The 16,877-nt window shown below is 31.8% G+C and overlaps 1 protein-coding gene across 2 annotated transcripts in view; it reads right to left on the bottom strand.

The window, feature by feature from the left end:
• LOC137253243 (putative uncharacterized protein DDB_G0286901) overlaps positions 1-16,384 on the bottom strand; it is a 130,916-nt gene extending 114,532 nt beyond the window's left edge. Inside the window, exon 1 of one of the 2 annotated variants that reach the window (XM_067789814.1) lies at positions 16,362-16,384. The gene's annotated coding sequence lies outside the window, so the exon portion shown is untranslated. Of the gene's footprint in view, positions 1-4,003; positions 4,224-16,361 lie in introns of those variants that run through there. The other variant, XM_067789815.1, reaches the window with a different exon arrangement.
• Positions 16,385-16,877: the final 493 nt, after the last annotated feature.

Raw genomic sequence — 16,877 nt, 5'->3', positions numbered from 1 at the left:
AGGGAGTGGGCCATAGTTCTATAGGTGGACGCCATTTAGGGATATAGCCATAAAGGTGGATCAGGGTTGACTGTAGAATGCGTTTGTACGATATGGGTATCAAATGAAAGGTGTTAATGAGCATTTTAAAAGGGAGTAATCCTTAGTTCCATAGGTGGACGCCGTTTCGAGATATCGCCAAAAAGGTGGACCAGGGGTGACTCTAGAATTCTTTTGTGCAATATGGGTATCAAACGAAAGGAGTTAATGAGTATTTTAAGAGGGAGTGGGCCTTAGTTCTATAGGTGGACGCATTTTCGAGGTATCGCAATAAAGGTGGACCAGGGGTGACTCTAGACTTTGTTTGTACGATATGGGTATCAACTGAAAGGTGTTTATGAGTATTTTTAAAAGGGAGTAGGCCTTCGTTTTATAGGTGTTCGCCTTTTCGAGATATCGCCATAAAGGTGGACTAGGGGTGACTTTAGAATTTGTTTGTATGATATGGGTATCAAATGAAAGGTGTCAATGATTATTTTAAAAGGGCGTGGGCTTAGTTCTATAGGTGGACCCCTTTTCGAGATATCGCCATAAAGGTGGACCAGGGGCGACTCTAGACTTTGTTTGTACGATATGGGTATCAAATGAAAGGTGTTAATGAGTATTTTTAAAAGGGAGTGGGCCTTCGTTTTATAGGTGTTCGCCTTTTCGAGACATCGCCATAAAGGTGGACCAGGGGTGACTTTAGAATTTGTTTGTATGATATGGGTATCAAATGAAAGGTGTCAATGATTATTTTAAATGGGCGTGGGGCTTAGTTCTATAGGTGGACCCCTTTTCGAGATATCGCCATAAAGGTGGACCAGGGGTGACTCTAGAATTCGTTTGTGCAATATGGGTATCAAAAGAAAGGAGTTAATGAGTATTTTAAGAGGGAGTGGGCCTTAGTTCTATAGGTGGACGCCTTTTCGAGATATCGCCATAAAGATGGACCAGGTGTGACTCTAGAATGCGTTTGTACGATATGGGTATCAAATGAAAGGTGTTAATGAGTATTTTAAAAGGGAGTAATCCTTAGTTCCATAGGTGGACGCCGTTTCGAGATATCGCCATAAAGGTGGGCCAGGGGTGACTCTAGAATTCGTTTGTGCAATATGGGTATCAAACGAAAGGAGTTAATGAGTATTTTAAGAGGGAGTAGGCCTTTCTGGACCAGGGGTGACTCTAGACTTTGTTTGTACGATATGGGTATCAAATGAAAGGTGTTAATGAATATTTTTAAAAGGGAGTGGGCCTTCGTTCTATAGGTGTTCGCCTTTTCGAAATATCGCCATAAAGGTGGACCAGGGGTGACTCTAGAATGAGTTTGTACGATATGGGTATCAAATTAAAGATATTAATGAGAGTTTTAAAAGGGAGTGGTGGTAGTTGTATATGTGAAGGCGTTTTCCAGATATCGGCCAAAATGTGGACCAGGGTGACCCAGAACATCATCTGTTGGATACCGTTAATTTATTTATATATGTAATACCTGCCAAGATTTTAAGGGTTTTTTATTTCGCCCTGCAGAACTTTTTCATTTTCTTCTACTTAATATGGTAGGTGTTACAACCATTTTATAAAGTTTTTTCTAAAGTTATATTTCGCGTCAATAAAACAATCCAATTACCTTACCATATTTCATCCCTTTTTTCGTATTTGGTATAGAATTATGGCATTTTTTTCATTTTTCGTAATTTTCGATATCGAAAAAGTGGGCGTGGTCATAGTCGGATTTCGTTCATTTTTCAAACCAAGATAAAGTGAGTTCAGATAAGTACGTGAACTGAGTTTAGTAAAGATATATCGATTTTTGCTCAAGTTATCGTGTTAACGGCCATGCGGAAGGACAGACGGACGACTGTGTATAAAAACTGGGCGTGACATCAACCGATTTCGTCCATTTTCACAGAAAACAGTTAATGCCATAAAATCTTTGCCCCTACCAAATTTCAAAAGGATTGGTTAATTTTTGTTCGACTTATGGCGTTAAAAGTATCCTAGACAAATTAAATGAAAAAGGGCGGAGCCCCACGCCCATTTTTAAATTTTCTTTTATTTTTGTATTTTGTTGCACCATATCATTACTGGAGTTGAATGTTGACATAATTTACTTATATACTGTAAAGATATAAAATTTTTTGTTAAAATTTTACTTTTAAAAAAATTTTTTTTAAAAGTGGGCGTGGTCCTTCTCCGATTTTGCTAATTTTTATTAAGCGTACATATAATAATAAGAGTAACGTTCCTGCCAAATTTCATCATGATATCTTCAACGACTGTCAAATTACAGCTTGCAAAATTTTTAAATTACCTTCTTTTAAAAGTGGGCGGTGCCACGCCCATTGTCCAAAATTTTACTAATTTTCTATTTTGCGTCATAAATTCAACTCATCTACCAAGTTTCGTCGCTTTATCTGTCTTTTGTAATGAATTATCGCACTTTTTCGGTTTTTCGAAATTTTCGATATCGAAAAAGTGGGCGTGGTTATAGTCCGATATCGTTCATTTTAAATAGCGATCTGAGATGAGTGCTCAGGAACCTACGTACCAAATTTCATCAAGATACCTCAAAATTTACTCAAGTTATTGTGTTAACGGGCGGACGGACGGACGGACGGACATGGCTTAATCAAATTTTTTTTCGATCCTGATTATTTTGATATATGGAAGTCTATATCTATCTCGATTCCTTTATATATGTACAACCAACCGTTATCCAATCAAACTTAATATACCCTGTGAGCTCTGCTCAACTGAGTATAAAGAAATGTCTATAGAAATGTCATGTTAAAAAGCTGTATAAATATTTTATATTTTTCATCATTAAGGGTATTGAAATTTTAATTGGGCACTCCTAACCAAACATTTACTCAAGGTTAAATGGGTTGAGTGAGAAAAAAACTTCCTTTCTATAAATATCCCAGCATGCAAAGTAAACACAATGTAAGTTTTTAATAAGTTTTATCAAAAAAACATTACGCTTACAATACGTGGTTGGGACCCCCAGGAAACCAAGCCACTCTTCAGATGGAGGTCGATATGAACGTCCACGTGGCCAGAGCATTTTGATCAATTCGCAGGACATAATATAGAAAATGTACATGGATTTTTATTCCCTGCACTATATCTGAGTAAAACTTTTAATTTCCTTCGTGTGTGTCGAAGGACTTCTCGGATAGGCCATAAAGTTCGCGGCAGCACCTGTTGTTAATAGTACATATCCGTTGGATTAATAAAATAGATATATATCAAACTCTTTACGTCTGTAGCCATGTGTGCAGATCATGGCTGGAAAGAAAAGATTCCAGGGTTCCTCTTAAAATTTACAGCAAATATAGTCTTCCTGACACTTTTGACGTCACCGCAAGGCAATGTTCACAGCGTGACAAAAGTATTCGAAAAAATTTGTAATTTCTGCCACTGCACTTTTTCACGCATTTTGATATAGGGTGAGGATACATAGGCTTTGATATGAACACACGCGAATTAAATCAATAAAAGGGTTAACTGCGAGATTTTAAACAAGTCTTTATTCCATGAGATCAGCTTCAAAACTAATTTATTATATTAAAGTAAATTGTTTGTTACCTACAAAAATGTACATCGTATGATTATACAGTTAACAAGCATCACACCATTTAACTGCTTAGTTCCATTGCCATCTGCTTACTCTAATATATTCACTTACGTACTAATTTGTTGTTATTAAAACTGATTTACCACAATTCTCCAATATACAAAAATTCATTACTTTTACTATTTTTATTTAGACCAATTTGAAACTATATGGTTTGCTGGGTAGAGCTTTTGTGGTCGTTTTAATAAGTGTACTTTGTTGTTTTTGTATTCTTTGACGCGTTTCGACGCTTACTGCGTCATCATCAGAAAGCTGTTTTTATTTGAAAATATATCAAATATGTAAACATTAACTACTTTATCCAACAATAAACATGAAAATTTTATCTTGACAATTGTTACTTACATTGATTGTTTAACTAATTGTAATATCACAGTTTAAAAACACACATACATATTTACATATTATCAAGTAGCACTGATTTGCGCTTGTTTCTTTGCTCTTTGTACAACTGCGGTATAGATGTTGCTTATATTGTTAGCGTCCTCTTTGAAATTCATAACCTGGTGTATTTTTTGTTGTATTCTTAAGCTCTCCAAAGTTAGACGTGTTTTTTCTCTTTTTTCTATGTCTAATATTTGTGCATGGTCAAAATCCACTGTATGGTTACTCTTTGTAAGGTGCTGTGCGAGAGCCGTTGTCATCTTCTTATTTTTCGCATCTGTTCTGTGTTCATTTAGCCGTATACCCAGTTGTCGTTTTATTGTGCCTATATAGTATTGATCACATTTTTCACCCACTTTGCCATTACATTTTATTTGATATACTACATTGTTCTGTTGCTCTTTTTCCACCGGATCCTTTGTTTTTGTAAAAATATTTCTTAGAGTGAAGTTTGGCTTGTGTGCATAGTTCACATTTTTAATTTGCATTATTTTATGCAGATTTTGGTTGTCCGTTAAACCCGGGATAAATGTTACTCCGATGTATTTTTGGTGAATTTCATCGGATTTTTGTGTTTCCTTTTTATCTTCGCGAATTTTATTTGTTACATTTTCTATTAATTTGTCAATAAGCTTGTGTGGATAGCTGTTGTTGTACAACATTTTTTTAATCTTTTGTTTGTTTTCTGGCATAAAATCGTGGTCAGTGAGTAATATTGATTTTCTAATTAGGTTCTTCGCTGTGTTTAACTTTTGTTTCCACGGATGGTTCAAATGGTAATTAATTATTCTCCCCGATGCAATGGTTTTCGTGTACCATTTCGTTGTACATTTTCTATTTTTATGGATTACTTTTAGGTCTAGGAAGGCTATTTCATTTTCTTGTTCTATTTCCATTGTGAATTTTATTTTAGTATGCTGTGCGTTCAATATTTTCAAGATGTCTTCCGTGTCCTTTTTCTTTATAATTGCGAATATATCATCTACATACTTTTTTATGTATCTGATATATATGTCATTGGTTTTAAGTTCAGCTATGCTGTCGTCAAGTATTTTGTCAAGAACTATGTCAGCTATGGTTGGCGATAGGGGATTGCCCATGGGCATGCCGTATATTTGCTGATAAAAATTCGAGTTGTACATAAAATAATTATTTTCTCTTAGAAAAAACTCGAGTATAGTCTGGAAACGTTTCTTTGAAATTTTTGTGTGTTTTTCCAACTCTGGCCACTTTTTCATTATTGTTTGTATTGGTAAATGTATTGGGATGTTCGTAAATAATGAAGCTACATCAAAAAATATTAGAATTTCGTCATCTTCTATATGGATATTTTTGAGATTTTCTTTTAATTGAAATGAATTCTTTATATTATATTCTTCAGATATTATATTCTTCAGTACAACTCCAATATGCTTAGATAAGTTATAGCATGGTACTTTTATCGACGATACAATTGGCCTTAAGGGCATGTTTTTCTTATGTATTTTTGGAAGACCGTATATTCTAGGAGCGATGGCTGCAACACTAGATAATTGAAATTTCTGTTTTAGCTCGATTTCGTTTTGCTTAAACATTTCATTTATAATTAGGTTGTTCTTTCTCATAAGCTGTTGTGTGGGATCTTTCTGTATCTTTTTGTATACATTACGGTCATCTAACAATTTTTTCATTTTTTCCTCATAAATATTTTTGTACATCAAAACTGTCTTGTTTCCTTTGTCAGCCTGAGTTAAAACTATCTCATCTTTGTATTTAGATATGAACTCTTTTGTGTTCTCAAAAGTTTTTAGCAAAAGTTTATCTTTTGCGTTATTGTTGCGCCTACTCTGGTAATTATTTATCTTCATTGCGATGTGGCTTCTTACACTGTCCTTAGTTCTGTCATCTTCGATTTTTTGTACTCCTTGTTCCAGTTCCGCGATAACTTGCAATGGTGAGACATTTTTGTTTGAAACCGGTAGTGAGAATTTGTAGCCTAGCGATAGTATCCAACGATATTCTTGCGGTATTTCGATTTTCGTAGTATTAATGAACCAGTCTTCATTGAATCGGATCACAAACTTTTAAATGTTGCTAAATATTTGCCTTTGAAGCTTTTTTTGATGAGTTTTTCCATGTCAGTGCCGATGTGTTTTATAAATTGATCTCGCGTCTCTACGATATTACTGTAATCTTCTTCTCCGAGTACCGCTATTAGTGTGTCTTTGATGCGTTTCAAAACTTTTTCTATTATTTTTATGGTTACATTTGTTTCTTTTATTTCCAATTTTAAAATTTTTTGTAGAAAACATTCCTCTATTTTATCAAATTGGCGACGTGTAGTGTCAAGCTTGAAACAATGTAGTGTTGCCTTTGTTTTGCCGCGTAGATGTGGTGGTGTAATTCCATAGTTTTTACACTTCAGCAAAAAGGGAAACTGAAATTCTCAAAAATATCCATATAGAAGATGACGAAATTCTAATATCTTTTGATGTAGTTTCATTATTTACGTACATCCCAATACATTTAGCAATACAAACAATAATGAAAAAGTGGCCAGAGTTGGAAAAACACACAAAAATTTCAAAGAAACGTTTCCAGACTATACTCGAGTTTTGTCTAAGAGAAAATAATTATTTTATGTACAACTCGAATTTTTATCAGCAAATATAAGGCATGCCCATGGGCAATCCCCTATCGCCAACCATAGCTGACATAGTTCTTGACAAAATACTTGACGACAGCATAGCTGAACTTAAAACCAATGACATATATATCAGATACATATAAAAGTATGTAGATGATATATTCGCAATTATAAAGAAAAAGGACGCGGAAGACATCTTGAAAATATTGAACGTACAGCATACTAAAATAAAATTCACAATGGAAATAGACAAGAAAATGAAATAGCCTTCCTAGACCTAAAAGTAATCCATAAAAATAGAAAATGTACAACGAAATGGTACACGAAAACCATTGCATCGGGGAGAATAATTAATTACCATTCGAACCATCCGTGGAAACAAAAGTTAAACACAGCGAAGAACCTAATTAGAAAATCAATATTAAAAAAATTTTCTACAACAACAGCTATCCACACAAGCTTATTGACAAATTAATAGAAAATGTAACAAATAAAATTCGCGAAGATAAAAAGGAAACACAAAAATCCGATGAAATTCACCAAAAATACATCGGAGTAACATTTATCCCGGGTTTAACGGACAACCAAAATCTGCATAAAATAATGCAAATTAAAAATGTGAACTATGCACACAAGCCAAACTTCACTCTAAGAAATATTTTTACAAAAACAAAGGATCCGGTGGAAAAAGAGCAACAGAACAATGTAATATATCAAATAAAATGTAATGGCAAAGTGGGTGAAAAATGTGATCAATACTATATAGGCACAACAAAACGACAACTGGGTATACGGCTAAATGAACACAGAACAGATGCGAAAAATAAGAAGATGACAACGGCTCTCGCACAGCACCTTACAAAGAGTAACCATACAGCGGATTTTGACCATGCACAAATATTAGACATAAAAAAAAGAGAAAAAACACGTCTAACTTTGGAGAGCTTAAGAATACAACAAAAAATACACCAGGTTATGAATTTCAAAGAGGACGCTAACAATATAAGCAACATCTATACCGCAGCTGTACAAAGAGCAAAGAAACAAGCGCTAATCAGTGCTACTTGATAATATGTAAATATGTATGTGTGTTTTTAAACTGTGATATTACAATTAGTTAAACAATCAATGTAAGTAACAATTGTCAAGATAAAAATTTCATGTTTATTGTTGGATAAAGTAGTTAATGTTTATATATTTGATATATTTTCAAATAAAAACAGCTTTCTGATGATGACGCAGTAAGCGTCGAAACGCGTCAAAGAATACAAAAACAACAAAGTACACTTATTAAAACGACCATAAAAGCTCTACCCAGCAAACCAAAAATTCATTACATTGTTGTTTTACGTTCTCCCTAACTTTCATTCATTCATTAATATATAAAGAAACGTATTAACATAACAGTGAAATTATGGGAACGAAACAATAACATGTCAAGATTATGTTATTAACATACCTCGTTTTCATTGATATCTCTGTTAACATACATTGAACATTGTACATATATAAGTCATGTTATTAACATATTAACATTGTCATATTTATTTATTCATTGTACATAACTCTCCTCGCGCTGCTTTAAGAATTCTCATGGATTCTACTTATTGGTAGTTGTTTTTTTTTCATATTTTCATATTTAACGTTTTACAGATTGCTTGTTATATAGACATATTAACATATAGGAATTCTGTAGGTTTCTTTAATTTCTTATATACATATATATATTTTTTTTGTATGCTTAAGCATAGTTTTTACAACTAAAATTAACATATGTTCTTACTGTTATATTTGTAGCTATTCTTATATTTTTCTGAAAATGGTTTATATATGAAAGTTTTTAATGAGTGTTAAAATCGCCTGCTAATGCTATTACGCTTAAATTGCCATCATCGGCTTTGCAATTATTATTAGATATTTTTCTAAAATTATACCTATGTGATGATTTCAAAGGTCGTTTTATATTTGATAAATGAACAATGTCCAATGGGGTAATTCTATAGCAAGGCTCATCTTTATGTCGTACCCGCTTATAGTTTTTTATTGCGCCTAAGTCTCTTCTTTCTTTATAATTTTCTCTACATTTATTTCTTTTCTCAATAGTTCGTAGTTTTACTTCATTTATATTGTTATACAAAAGTTTTGGATCAATATTAAAAAGTGCAAATCTGGGTGAAGCTTTAATTGTAGAGTGATGACGATCATTATAGTTACCTATCGCCAGTTGAATCCTCATTTCAGTCGGAGTTCCGGATCGTCGATACCTGTTAGTTTTTCCAACAGGGTCGAGTGGAGTCTCTCGATATCTGCGTTTCCGTTATGACTATTCGGAGTAGTCAAATGCACTTCTATGTTTTCTTTATTAAAGTATTCGATTAACTGCTCAGCTCTTAATTCATTATCCATTACCAATTTCGTTGGTTTCCCAAATTTAGCAAATTGTTCAATTATAATTTTCTTTTTTGATCTCCAATTTCGATCTATTATGTCATAAGCTGTAGCAAATTTAGTTAATTTATCAATGAAATTGAGAAAGGATAATCTTTTAAAATGGAATATATCAATATGAAGAATTTGATTTTTTTCGGTAGGGGTTTCTGTAAAACGAAAAATTGGTTTAATTGGTTTTCTACTGTATTTAATTTCCTGGCATTTTTGACAATTGCCTATTATAAGTTGAATTTGTTCTTTAAATTTTGGGAAGAAAATTTTGTCTTTTAAATTATTATATGTTTCATTTATACCACTATGCATAGATTCATTGTTATGATACAATGATATTTGTTTATGAAGATCTTCTTCTTTTTCAATTTCTATTGCCCTTTTTGTACATTTTACAAACTTATTTTGTTATCGTGAGAAAACATTGATATTATTATTAGTTGTATTTTATTATAATTGGAATTTAATACTTCAGAAAATATCCCTATTCGACCCCGCTTTACATTATTTGCTAAAATGTTTTTTATTTTGTTTTCTTCGTCTAATGGATTTATTTTAATTATTTTTCTATTATGAATATTTTTAATTTCATTTACCGGACTAAAAGTTGATATAATTTGGATTTTGTATTTGTTTACTATTTCTTCCTTTATGTCAATGTGATCTAATATCTCCTCTTCCGCCGAGTGTATAGTGTCTGATATTTCAAAATTAGACTCATTATCATTTTCCTCATTAATTTTAGGGGAATTTTCCAAACGACTTAAAAAGTCTGCCACTTTATTTTCCCTGCCATTAGTCTATTTCATATTTAAACTCTTGTAATTTCAGCAAACATCTTTGATGGCGCGGTGAACATTATTTTCCTTTATATTTGGTATTTAAGTATTTAATGGGACAATGATCTGTTACAATTTTGAATTTTTTTCCATAAATATAAGGTCTTAAATAAGTCACGGCATAAATAATTGATAGAAATTCTTTATCTGTTGTGCTATAATTTTGCTCGTGATTGTTTAGAGTTCTTGATATGTAGCAAACAGGATGTCCTTGTTGTGACAATACAGCACCTATTGCATAATCACTAGCATCTGTTGTTATTGTGAATTCTTTGTCATATTTCGGATATTTTAAAATAGGGTGGGAAGAAATTAAAGCTTTCAAATTTTCAAAGCTACTTATGTATTCTGGGTCATGAATATTTATATTGCAATTCTTTTTAAGATACTTTATCACAGGGCAAGCAATCTTTGAATAGTTTTTTATAAACTTTCGGTAATAACCAGTAATAACGAGAAATCCTTTTAGCTGTTTTTCTGTTTTTGGAATATCTACTTTTCTAATTACGTCAATTTTAAAAGGGTTTGGTTTAATGCCTTCAGCTGTTAAAATATGACCAAGGAACGGAGTCTCTTTTTGCATGAAACAACATTTGTCCGGCTGTATTTTTAAATTGTGCTCTTGAAGTTTGGAAAAAATTTTCTCTAAGCTATTAGCATGTTCCTCCAAAGAAGTTGAAAAAATAAGAATATGGTCTAGATAAACTACACAGATTTTATTGATATACTCTCTAAGAATTTAATTTATCAACCTTTGAAAGGTTGCAGGTGCATTCTTAAGCCCAAAAGGCATCCGAGCATATTCATATAACCCTGCAAGTGTAACGAAAGCTGTTTTTTCGATGTCATTTTCAGCCATCAGTATTTGCTGATAGCCCTTTGCCAAATCTAAGGTGCTAAAATATTGAGCTTAACCCAATTTTTCTAAAATGCCTTCGATATTTGGCAAAGGATATTTATCATCGACGGTAAGTTGGTTAAGCCTTCTATAATCTACAACTATCCTGTACTTTTGTATCCCTGAATTATCCTTGTCTTTAGGTACTACAATAATTGGCGAACTGTATTTGCTTTTACTTTGCCTTATTATTCCTTGTTTTTCCATTTCAAATATTTGTTTTCTAACCTCTTCTTCATATTTTGGTGGCAATCTATATATTCTAGAATTAATTTGCTGGTTAGTTACTGTTTTTATTTCATGTACAACAGAATCAGTGTCTGTTAAAATATCACCTTCTTTATAGATTAACTTCTCAAATTTTTTCAAAAGTTTGTTTATGATAGCTCTTTCTTGACTATTCAAATGGCCTAATTGTTTATTTTCCTTGTCATTGACCTCCAAGATATCTACCTGCTCTATCAAAGTTTTTGTAACAAATGGAAGGATTAAGTCATTGCTCAATTTCAATTGTAAATTTGAAATATCAAATGTTTGAACATTTTTGCTAATCCAATCCATGCCCAAAATCATATCAAATGGTTTTTCAAAATCCAACATTACCCATTTCATTCTACTACTTTGTGGGGCATTAAACTCCGCAGGACTTCGTGTAATTACCATTGTATTTGGCTTACTGACCATTCCATTTATTGTTCTTAAAGTTGTGTTTTCTTTTGATAATGTGGGTAAGTTAAATTTTTCAAAACTGCATTTCCTTAAAATACTTAAAATTGATCCAGTGTCAACTAAAGCAATAAATTTTTTATTAAACAATGTTAATTCAATATAAATTTTTGTTAAATCCCAGACTAATTTAAAAAAAAATGTCCTCGGCATCATTCGCTCTTTCATCTACAGTTTGACTCATTGTGTCAACATCCATTGGTATATTTGAATTTCTTGTTTGCTCTGTTCTATTTGTATTTTGGTTATTATTATGTTGCCTATTATACTACCCGCATTTCGCCATTGGTTATTCATCTGGTTTGGAAAACGGCCATTGTTCTGATTATAACCAAAATCATTTCTTTGGTCAACAGCTGACCTTTGATTACTTAAATTACCGTCATAAGTGAAATTTTGATTTCTAAATTTGCTTGAGTTAAGCCGATTTGAATTTGCATTATTAAACGGATATTGACTATCTGAAAACTTTTGCTGAATTTGTTGGTGAAATTTACCTTGAAATTGATTGAATCTTCTACCATTATTTGAGTTATTGTAAGAAAAATTATTGGTATTTTTGTTGTTATTTTTAATTAAAAGATAATATTTAAATTATTATCATCCATACCTATAAAATCGTTTATCACTTTTTCCGCCTCATTTAGGGAAAAAATATTTCTTATGGCATATGTTAAAGTACCAGTGACTAATTGTTTTATTCTTTGGATCAGCATTCCAGGAAATATTTCCCTCATAACTAAACCTTTTTCACTTAAAGTACAATATCCTCTTATATCATCAATAATATACTTAACTTTAACACATAAATCTCCAACGCTACTCACTCGAAGTGATGAAATTTCGTCCGTGATCTTAATTTGGTCTTTTGTAGATTTGAAGTGTTCTTTTAATTTTTCTTTGCATAGTTTCCAATTGGTGGTGGGTTATTTGAATGTAATTTTTTGCGGATCCTTGAATCTTAAGGTCGAATATGATTTTTTATGCTAATTCTTGTTCCGAAGCATAGTCCAGAAGAATCCTGTCCACCCCATTAATAAAAGATGGCAATATTTTGGGTCGCCAGTGAACGGCTGCAAATATTTAACGTCTCTTTCTATTTTTCTTCTCAAGCTTGTTGTATTTAGGTCATTCGTTTGGCTTAAAAGTCGTGTCAAAACGACTAGGCATTGTTCGATAGCCGAGCTAGAGTTACCGGCTTCGTTTTTCATTTTTAAAGTTTTTTTTTGTTTTTTTATAAATAATAACTAGTGAAGTTTCACTCAATTTTCAGAAGAATTTAAATGTTGATGATTTTGTTTTTAATAATGATAGGTTCTTTTCTTAAACGTTTTACGTTGTATCTGCAGCACTAAAATATTTGTATATTTTTAATGCCTTTGTTAGCAACGCTTTGTTTAAAACACGACGACTGCGCCAATTAAATAATAAAAACTGCGAGATTTTAAACAAGTCTTTATTCCAAGAGATCAGCTTCAAAACTAATTTATTATATTAAAGTAAATTGTTTATTACCTACAAAAATGTACATCGTATGATTATACAGTTAACAAGCATCATAATTTGTTGTTATTAAAACTGATTTACCAAAATTCACCAATATACAAAAATTCATTACATTGTTGTTTTACGTTCTCCCCAACTTTCATTCATTCATAACATATGAGCCGTTTATTTTGAAAGTGGCATAAGTCATTTCCAACTCGTGGTCTTAAACGCATTGTTATTTTTGAACGAATGCATATATAGATGGTTCTACAATTATAAAATAATAATAAGAATTGCATCTTTTGGATATTGGACTCTAACAAACTGGAGGCGGGGAGAGATACAAACAAATTATCACTGAACCTAAACGACATGAAATGACTTATGCCACTTTCAAAATAAGCGGCTCATATAAAGAAACGTATTAACATAACAGTGAAATTATGGGAACGAAACAATAACATGTCAAGATTATGCTATTAACATACCTCGCTTTCATTGATATCTCTGTTAACATACATTGAACATTGTACATATATAAGTCATGTTATTAACATATTAACATTGTCATATTTATTTATTCATTGTACATAACTCGCGTTGACCATTGGAGTATTCAGGACAAAAGTTCTTAAAAGTAGTGGTTCTTTGGATGACAAATTTTGAAGAAAATTTACGGTGTAGTTTTGTCAAACGCCTTGCACATGCCTTAACCACCCGAAATTTTTAAACACTACAAATTTTTTCTTAAAGTCTAAGCAAATGCGACAAATAGTTGTATCCTTTAACACGGGGAATAATATAAGCTATTTTCAATTAAACTAATCCAATTCAAGGTATTTTTACAGTAAGCAGATTTTCATGTGCTACCTTCCTTAAGCTTATCCTGCGTCTAAATCCCTCTCTAACTGCATATATTAAATTTGAGATTTGGAAAGGTAGAATTTTTGATGATTAGACTAATAACTAAAGGAAAGGATGAAACGGTTTATAGCCAGTAACTAATCCCAAACACATTGCGGACTAAAAATGGTAGTAAATGCTTATTATAAATGTTTGGCTGGAGACAGGACTAAAATTTTTTTCAACAACGCAATATATACAATGTACATAAATAGTAATGGTACATACCTAAAATTCATAAACACAGGTAACTGATATGCTTCCAAAGCGCTTAGAAAATTTGTTGTTTACCCGTGAAGTTAGGTATCGTTAATATTTTGCATTCCAAAGCAACCCAAAAAGGATGAATTTTTGAAAGAACAATGTTTTATTTCGTGTTGCTAAGTGAAAATAGTTTTCTATGTGCGTGATGCATGAAGTTCGTAAGTTAAATGATTTCAAACTAATATGATGTCCATACGGTACCTACCTAATTGAGGCTCGAACTATTATTTTTTAAATTCGTTTCTCCGTTTCATTGTGTTTATTTTTTTTTCAGATTTCAATATAAAATAGAGAAATAATCGGTTTTGACATAGTTCTTGAGATGTGTACTTCAGAAGGTGGTTTGCGCTCAAATTCTTGTATGGATTTTTTCGTGCGTGTTTTTAAAAAAATTCATCGGAATTTTGAATTTTTTGGGGTTAATTTTTTGTCAGTGTTTTTTAAACATTTTAAATTTCAAAATTTTACAGGTTTTTCTGATCTTGTTTAACAATATTCTAATCTGTTTGATTTTTCCTAAATTTCTATCTCACTTCTCTATAAGCGGTGTAAAGCTCATTAAATTTGAAAAAAAAAAAAATAAATAAATAAATAATTATTACTTGTAATTCGGAAATTTTTTAAAATTTTAAAACAAATTTTTGGCGCAAAGAGTTTTAGTCAATATTTTTGGTAATATTTGGCTTTTTTTTGCTGCACCGTTTCTTTCTGTTGCTTAATTTATGAAATCTCTTCTTTTAATTTTATGAAAATTAAAAATAAATTTTTTGTAAGTAAAGAAAACATATTATATTATTTTGCATATTATTAGGTGTATATACAACTACACACACAATATTTAAGTGCTCAAATTTTGAATTTTGCTACATATCAATACAGTTTAATTACTCTTTTTGAATAAATAATGAGTTACCACACAACTGAACAAAAGAAATAATGAAATATGAATATAATAAAAAACTGAAAGAAATTTTCATTCCCCTTTTTGGAATCATTTTTGAAGACGTTTGATGATTAACTTTTAATATTTCACAAAAATCAACAAAGAGAATAATCAAATTTGTTTACATTCGATGATCAAAAACTGAATGAAGTTTCAATCACATTTTTAATAATTTTTTGATCCTTTCTGACTATCCTTATTGACTGCATTATAAATTTTATACATGTTAAAATTTTACTTTTCATTGAAAATTTTAATTTTGTCATATACACATATTTTTCCAGACATGAAGTTAAGAAAAAATATATAATTTTTTTTTATTTATACAAAATATATTGTTTAAGGCAATAAATAACTTAAATACTTCTCGTAACCGAATAATATGCCCCAACCTTTTCTCCACATTCGGCTTCTCATAAAATACATAATGGTTGGACCCTACGAAAGTTGGTAAGTGAATTTCTCTTGACATACCTAGACACGGTTTCAAGATCCCCATTAAATACGATCATCAAAAACATAAAAAAAATAATGAAAGTGTGATATGAAACGTGATAAAATTGTTATTTTTACTTGATCTTCTTCAAGTGCTTTCAATCGTATCATATTTTAAAATGTTGACTGTCATGGCTGATGTTGGATGTTGTAGTCGTATTTGTATACCGGATGATTGTTCATGAATAATCACATTTAGGGTACACTTTTCTCCTGACGATACATTAATTTTCGAATACAATATACGTTTTAATTTCACAGATTTTAATCATCTGCGGGTATGATATTTGAATATTTATAATCACAATTTTCAAAAAACGCTGGTTGGGTATGGGAATTTTTTAAGATTTCTGAAAAAAAAATGTTGAGTATCACAACTTGTTTTGCTGTTTAAAAAATAAATCTTTCTCAAAGTTTTATACTGCCCATCTATGAGCAGTAGCAGGTAGTCAAATGAGATCACTATACAACTCCGTTCTTAGTTTAACTACGCAATGGTACTAAAACAAAACTAAATATTTAACGCGTAGTAAATGTGAACAATAAACATAAAATAAAAACAAAACCTTTCACGGTGAAAGATTTAGACATTTCACTGTTAAACCGTGCATAAATAATGTCTTTTACCGTGACCTACATGAATTGGTAATTGTTTTAGACGCGTTATGGAAATTTCAAAGAAATGGGTACTTAACTGCCGACTCATTGTAGGTGTAGTGTCTTGTCTAGTATTGTGTCGAACACCTTGGTTTTTGCATTAATTACCGAATGTTTTGCTGCAACATAGACCGAATCTCAATATGGCGAGACGGCTCGCGACTTTTAACACACATTGACAGGATTTGTTCGATCAACTGAATTGCCATTTTTCAGTATCCGGTATTTATATACGAAAGCATGAAAATGTTAAGACGTGTACAAAAATATCGAGAAAACGTGTTTTAAACAAAATCATCAAAATTAAAACAACCACATGCAAATTTTCAATTTCTTTTGCAAATATCTCTTGACATACCTAAAATTGTTGACCTCCGTTTTCGGATTCGCGATCTTGGATACAAAACGCGTATTTTGGACGTGTATAAAGCGTGTCATGCTGTCGTATAGAATTACCCACTATCCTCGACCATACACGAATACCAATTGCGGCACAAATGTCTTTCTTCCTATTTGAGGGCGGAAGCGCGACGAGGAAGGGATACAGCTACGGG

This window comes from Eurosta solidaginis, chromosome 5, assembly GCF_040869045.1.
Source record: "Eurosta solidaginis isolate ZX-2024a chromosome 5, ASM4086904v1, whole genome shotgun sequence".
Classification (NCBI taxonomy): Eukaryota; Metazoa; Arthropoda; class Insecta; order Diptera; family Tephritidae; genus Eurosta; species Eurosta solidaginis.
Note: the sequence above shows the minus strand (reverse complement) of the source record. Positions and strands in the feature narration are given on the sequence as shown.